General features: G+C 37.2%; 1 long non-coding RNA gene across 1 annotated transcript; it reads left to right on the top strand.

Annotated features, from left to right (window-relative positions):
- Window positions 1-3,023: 3,023 nt before the first annotated feature.
- Window positions 3,024-4,554, top strand: LOC128571576 (uncharacterized). The gene is made up of 3 exons (XR_008375924.1): window positions 3,024-3,078; window positions 4,163-4,226; window positions 4,459-4,554. It is a non-coding gene; the product is annotated as an uncharacterized LOC128571576 (long non-coding RNA).
- Window positions 4,555-7,672: the final 3,118 nt, after the last annotated feature.

The following is a 7,672-nucleotide window of genomic DNA, read 5'->3' as shown; positions in this document are numbered from 1 at the left end:
CCCCAAAGATTTGTCTACATGATGTGATTATATAGACCTTCCTGCATACCGAATACCAAGTTTAAGAAATCTAATCTGTTTGTCATATTTGCTTCAAATCTTTTTGAAAGAAGCAAAATTATCATAGACTGTGTATTCCTGTCTGATTTTCATCTTCTCATTCCCATCCAGGAAAAACTACCATCCTGAATCTAGTGTGTGTCATTTCATGTTTTTGTACTTTTCCAGAACAAATACAAAATAGTACAGTTTTTTTTTTTTTGCAGTTTTTGGCCGGGGCTGGGTTTGAACCTATTACCTCTGGCATATGGGGCCAGTGCCCTACTCCTTTGAGCCACAGGCGCCACCCAGTACAATTTTTTTTTTTTATCATGAAGCAACATGTTTTCTCTTCTCTACATTGTTTTAAATATTTATTCATGTTGATACATATAGCTTTGATTCATTTGTTTTAAATATTCTATCAAATTCTATTTAATATCCTTTTACATATCCATTCTGCTGAGAGACATTTAGGCTTGTTCCTTGTTTGCTCTTTTTCTATTACAAGCATTCCTTGTACATGTCTCCTTGTGTTCCATGTGACAGTGTCCCTGGTGGAGAAATGCCACTGGGGAGCAGCAGAGGACCTGCTCTTTTTTCTAGATATTGCGAATTGCTCTCCAAAGTCGTTAGCGTAGCTCTTGCCTTTCACAACCTCACTTGTATTTGATACTGTCACACTTTTTAATCTTTGCCAATTTGATAGGTGTGTAGTGGTATCTCATTATTTAATTTGCATTTCCCTGATCACTAGTAAAATTGAACTTTTCCCCATATGTTTATTGGCCATTTACTTTTTCCCTTTCCATTACATGCTTAAAATATATATTGCTCAGAATACTATGGGTTTTTTTCTTATAGCCTGAAATTGTTGCTTTTGATTTAGCCTGTAGTTAAATATTACTCCCCAAAGACGAGCCTGTTCCTACTGCTAATGATATTTTGCTGCTACAGCCATCACCGGACATCTCCACTATGGCTGTTTACCGAGTGCCTATTCTGTGCCTGGAATACTTATTATTGTATTTCTCATAAGGAACTTGAAGAATATTATTATTTCCAATATTTTTTAAAAATTTGGAAATTTTTATAGGCAGTGCCCCCACCTCACCTCCCCAGCACGCACACCAAATGTATGATTTCCATTTTAAAGGTAAGAAAACTGAGGTCGAGAGGTCTACTTGAGGTATGTAGAGTTATGCAACTAGAAATTGAGGGAGTTTTGTTCAAGTCCAAATTCATTTTCTTACGTACCCTTTTTGTCTCCTTGCAAAGATTTTTTTCCATTTATTTTTTTCCTTATTATTTTCTCCAATTATATTCCATTGTTCCCATCGAGTTTTTACTATCTTGAAGCAACTTTTCTTATTTTTCAGGAACATTTTATTTTATTTCATCTTATTTGAGACAGAGGCTCAAGCTGTCACCCTAGGTAGAGTGCCGAGGCATCACAGCTCACAGCAACCTCCAACTCCTGGGCTCAAGCTATTCTCCTGCCTCCGCCTCCCAAGTGCTGGTGCCCACCACAACCCGGCTATGTTTTGGTTGCAGCCATCATTGTTGTTTGGCAGGCCCCAGGCTGGATTCAAACCAGACATCTCAGGTGTATATGGCTGGCGCCTTAGGCGTTTGAGCCACAGGCGCAGAGCCCCTGAAGCATATTCTTTCATGTATAGTTTCATCCATGCTGTGTGTTCTGCCTGGAATGATTTGATGCCTGTGAAGGTGGATAAAAATAACAAATTAAAAACAGAAAAAAACAACAAAACATAATAGCTTTTCAGGAGTGAGGCCCAAATTCAGAGTCTGTTTTCTTTCCATTTTCTATATTTTAATTGATAGTGTAAATTAATCGCCTTTCTTTCACCCCTCGATAAGAATGGTCTTTTGCACTCTATTAACCCCAGGTTCTGGAGAAAGGCAATTTCCTAACAGGTGAATTAACACTAGATAACATTACCTCGAATGCCAAGTCATTTAATATGTAATTGAAAAAAACATTTTTAGGAGTAAAGCAACGTCTTAAAAATAATTTTTTTTAACATCATAAAGGGTCTTTACAAACTATAGACTCCCAACCTCCCGAGAGTGATTTGCCTATTAATAAAGCGTAAGAACAACTTCCACTACTAGGACATGAAGAAATAGCCCCCAATTTCCAATTACTTTTGCTGCTGACAGTTCACTGGACTGTGAAGATGCATTCTGCACCATTGTGTGGATGTGGTGAAGCCAGGCAGTGCATGTGCTTCTCTTTTTGATTATGCAGTAATTAGACTGATCCACTAATGGAAGGAGGGAAAAAAGTTCCTAGAGAAAATGACATCTGGTGAAGCTTGCTTTGAAAAACTTACTGGCACAAAAGAAAAGAGAGTAACCTTTTTGTCAAGAACACTGTGAAAGGTTTTATGCGTTAACTAAGCAGCATTAAAAATGAAAAGCTGGAATCTCAAATTAGCTTAGGCATAATTGTATGTTTGCCTGCAAATAATAAAGCAAATAGGTGTTTCAGACAAGCTCATTAGTTAATAATAAGGCCTTTCAGAGATGTACACAAGAGACTTTTAGGATGTAGACGAGCATCTCTAAGAATTCCGGATTCTGTGTCTCTGCTCCATGAATTCGTTAAAGATCCCTTGACAGTGCTCCGGGAGTTGGAGCTTGCCCTTTTGTCCTTAAACTGGCGTCATCTGAGAGCTCAGCTCTTTCTGTAGGTTATTAACGTATTAGTCACCCTATAAAAGTTCCCTTGATTTATTTTTCTGTTGCAGAATTTAATTCCTACTTCTCTTAAAATTAAAAACTCAATCGGTCTCTCTGCTCTGTCAGTCTTACCCCCAACCGTCTTCTTTTCCCCTCTTCTCCCTTTCTTCCCAGTCACAATTTTCCCTCATTCAACTTTGTATTTTTAGTGTTTTGTGTGAATGTGACATTTTCCTTTTACCTATAGAATTTCTCCATTCTCTCTCCCCAGTGTGAATTGAATATGGCAATTCTTTATTCAGAGCACTGCAAATGACTGGCAATCTATTGCAGGTATGAATATAACTAAATGTCTCCTTTTTGGTCTTAGAAATTCTTAGAAGCTTGGATACTCTTGGAAGTTTCTCATTTTTTTTTTTTTTTTGTAGAGATAGAGTCTCACTTTATGGTCCTCGGTAGAGTGCCATGGCATCACACAGCTCACAGCAACCTCCAACTCCTGGGCTTAAGCGATTCTCTTGCCTCAGCCTCCCGAGTAGCTGGGACTACAGGCACCTGCCACAACGCCCGGCTTTTTTTGGTTGCAATTTGGCCGGGGCCGGGTTTGAACCCGCCACCCTCCGTATATGGGGCTGGCGCCTTACCGACTGAGCCACCGGCGCCGCCCTCATTTTTTTTTTCTTTTTGTTAATAGACATAGTAAAAAAAGTTTGAAGAGGAAAAAAATGTTGAAATTATCAGTTAAATGCATTGTTCTGATGAAAGAGAATTTTTGTTTATTTGGGTTTTCATCTTACTAATTTATACCTGATTTATACTTGAGTAAATGTCTGTGTAATAGTTCTCTGGTTCTGTTTCTCTTTTATATAATAATTAAAAACATATTTTAGCAAATTTCTATAATTAATATATTTTTCAAACAAAAATTCATGATCTAAATTTTGACAAAATATTTTTATGCCATTTCTGTCATTGAGAAGTATATTGTTAGATTTAGATTGTGATAGAGAGAGTTGAGTTTGGGATCTTTCCTTGTTTACAAAGTAACAGGACATTTGAAAAGATGATACATGAAGATTTTTAGCACAGGACTGTGGTATGGACAAAATAGAAAGAAGGGTTTTATGTGCATTTTTATATCTTCCTTTCTTTCCTTATAAGACATCATAATATGAAAGCAAATAAAGGAAGATGATATTTTCATGGCAGAACCTCAAATATATTGTTTTCTTAAAAACTATATTAAGTATTTTCCCTATTAATATCTAATTACATCATACACTAAGACTGATCTTAAAGTACTTCATAGCTATTATGAACAAATGAATGTGTGTGGTTGAGAAGTGGAGATTGAAGATATGGTTCCCTGTGTCAAGGAACATAATGTAGTTTGAAATTATTTGTGATTCTCTGCCAGTTACCACCAATGGAGAAAGGAAAAAAAAGAAGGATATGACAATTTAAAAGTGCTCATTTCAAATGTAAGTACTAAAATTTTATTAAATATATTTTTCATGTTTCATTCTGAATATAATTGGTCTTGAGTTATGATATAAAAGACCAGCACTTAGCAGCTGGAAAATAACATTTTGATGGTAGCCCAGACTCGGGGGAAAAAACCCCACTATGGATCCTGTCAATATTCAGCCGACAGAGGCTACTTATGTATGTTTCTGGAGAAGATTTTCTTTTCTTTCTTTTTTTTCTTTTCAGGAGAAGATTTTCAATCTGCCTGCAACTAGCTGCCTAAACTTTTAGACGAATAGGGAAGAATGCAGTCAATCACCCAGATGTTCCTCCTGCGGGAGGCCACACACCCAGCTATTTGGAAACAACCAGGTGCCTGGAACATGAAGACAGCACATCTGGAACGTTTGTGTGTGTGTACATGAACTTCTTGAAGAGATAGAATGATGCTATATTGAAACAATTCTTAACCCCTCTTGAAGCTGAGATAAAGAGTGTATGGTATAGTTTAGAGAAGAACATTTAAATATAGATCATATTGTATGTTGGTTTTATGACAAAATGTTGCTAATTCTTTCTCATGATAACAATGAAATACCCAACCCTGTTTGGATATTGATCATTGAACCCTATTTATCCCTGCTGTGGTTAATTAAACAATGTACCTGCCTCCAGTTTTTCTTGACTCCTGCTATCTCCATCCCAACTTGTAAAACTTGGTCATCTAGGTCTAAGTCAATTCAAATGACTGATAAAGATAGGAAAACACCTACTTTCTAGCTAGTAAATTAAAACAAGTTCCATTGTAGGGATAAGGCAGCAGATATGGTACAAAATGCATTTTAAAGGTTTAGCTCAAGTTTTTGTTGTTATTGTTGCAGTTTTTGTCCTGGGGCCCGTGCCCTACTCCTTGATCCACAGGTGCCACCCAAGGTTTAGCTCAAGATAAAAAGTCTGAGATTTTATAAACCATGAACAGAATATGGTAATTTGATACATAGAAATATTACAGTAGCTTCATCTAGTGAATACCAAAAACTGGTATTGTAGTTTTATTTTTAGATGCATTAGGTTGTCAGAGTCTTAGTCTTAGATGGTCAGAAGTAATGGGCAGGATATGAAAATAGAAAATAGGACTAGGGGAAAAGAAAAGTGAACTGTTACCAAATAGGCACAAAGGGAGGAGAGTAGAGGGGTATTGATTTGTCTTGGGAATAGGATACAAATTGTTTACTCCACACTCTGGAGCTGGTTAAATGGTCTTTAGTGAAAAGGACAGTTGACTAGAAGTGGGGGGGCCTAGTGGCAGGGCTATATTCTGCACCTAGTATACTATGGACCCTTGGATAATTCTCTATACAAAATGACTGAGGTCTAGATGTCAGTATCTCTCCCCTCTAACGCTACTCCCCAGCCTGTGTCTGCAGGAGAGCTTAAAGTTTTATCGTCTTATAGCTGGCACCAGAATTCCTTTTGAAAAATCATATTATTTAGGAAAGTACCTTGGTAAGATTCAGAGAGAAGAGTTAGACCCTTGATTGGCCTATAGGAACCCAAGCCACAGAGGAGATTGATATATTGCTCTGAGTTGCAAAGAAGCAGAAATTAGGACAAGAGAGAGAAGAGAAGGAAGAAGGGGAGAGGAGCGAGTGCCAAGACATAGGCTAAGGCATCACAGGTGATGTGGGCAGTGGAAAGACGTCCCTGTGGAGTGGGGTTAAAAGAAAATTAAGAGCAAGACAACTTGAAAGGCTAACATTTACTTGGAGGTTGTTTGCAGTATTTTTGTTTGTTTGTTTGTTTTTATTTATTATTAAATCATAGCTGTGTACATTAATGCAATCAGGTTGTTTGCAGTTTTGTGATGTAATCCTCCCTTTTTCTTCTTCCAGAATATCAATACTATCTGATAAAGTTTTTAGGGGAAACTGAGAAAAGAGTTTAGCTCTATATTAGGGCTGATGTGGTGCAAGATACAGCGTGTGTATCTGGCAAGGGGAGAAATATCTCTAAGCAAAAAGTCATCACAAGGATGACTATCTACCCCACTCACCCTCATCTGCTCAAGAATTTGAAGAAAATCTGGTGAGGGATTTGCATTCCCACAGGACATTGAATGGAACTTGGGCCAATTAGATAAGTTCCAGATAAAGATTTTAAGCTATCAGGGTGCCATGAGCTGACAGCTAGCTGTCCTGCATGTCTGGATCCCTACTCTCTTCCTGTTAAGATAATAAATGTTTTTTCTCCTTTAAGAAATAGATTTAATGCAACAGTTGAGCACTGTGATAAATTGTTTGAAACTAGTGTTTCATCTGGCAGTCATGAATAGTCTTAAATAAATTGAACCCAAAGTAAGAAATATAAGGCGAGAGTAGGTTCCATCTTACTTGAGCTTAAGAGAATGTGCAAGATTTAAAAATGGTGCTCTGGCCAATGTTGGTGGCAAGACACGATTGTAAGAGGGACTTTACCTAACATATGCAATCAATGTAACCTGGTTTCTTGTACCCTCAATGAATCTCCAAGAATAAAATAATAATAATAAATAATAATGGTCCTCTGGTTTCCAGAGGCTTGCTCATTGCCATGCAGAACATTGACTAGTCATGGATGATTACGACACCACAAACAGTTCTAGACAATCAAAGCAAAAATGAAACCACAAAAGAATTCACAGATTTCAGAACACCAGAGACCCTGGAAATAACCAGTTACCCTCTTCCTATCAATTCGTAGTCAGAGATTTAGTCTTTATTTGGCACTGATGAAAAACCTAGTGATGTAGAACCACTATCTTTTGATGATCTATTTTTCTTATAGATCTAAACGTGAAAAAGTACTTAAAGATACCCAGCTATTTATTTATTCATTTGTTCTAAAGCACTTATTGTGTCTTCACTATGTGTCAGACACTTTGACACAGCACTGTGAATACACAGATAAATAAGACATTGTCTCTCTCTGCAGAAGTGCATAGTCTAGTAAAAAGATAGTGTAGAAACAATGTTACTGGAATTAAAAGTCATGAGGCTCTAGCAAAATTTCAGTTGAGCATGGTGGAGAGAGGTACTTTCCACCTCTGCCTGAGGAAGATGGAGGGGACTTCAAAGATGCCATTACTTATGATAAAAGCATCCAGAAACTTGGTATACCTTCTGGAAAATAAAACAAGTTTCTTAAGCTGAAATGAAGCATAGACATATGAAAGGCCTAATTTTATGAGTGGGTATTCTGTTTCGCATCATTATTCTAACCACAGAATAAATAATCAACGCAGATGAAGACATATCTATCTATGGAAGAAGACATTTATCTTAATATTTGTATCTCCCATAAATATGTTGCATATTATATTAGTTCATTTAAACTAAGCTATTGTAATAATTATACTCTAAGGCTGGGCGTAGTGGCTCACACCTGTAATCCTAGAACTCTGGGAGGCTGAGGCGGGTGGATT

This window comes from Nycticebus coucang, chromosome 19, assembly GCF_027406575.1.
Source record: "Nycticebus coucang isolate mNycCou1 chromosome 19, mNycCou1.pri, whole genome shotgun sequence".
Lineage (NCBI taxonomy): Eukaryota > Metazoa > Chordata > Mammalia > Primates > Lorisidae > Nycticebus > Nycticebus coucang.
The sequence above is the reverse complement of the archived record's forward strand: the minus strand, read 5'-3'. Positions and strand labels throughout refer to the sequence as shown.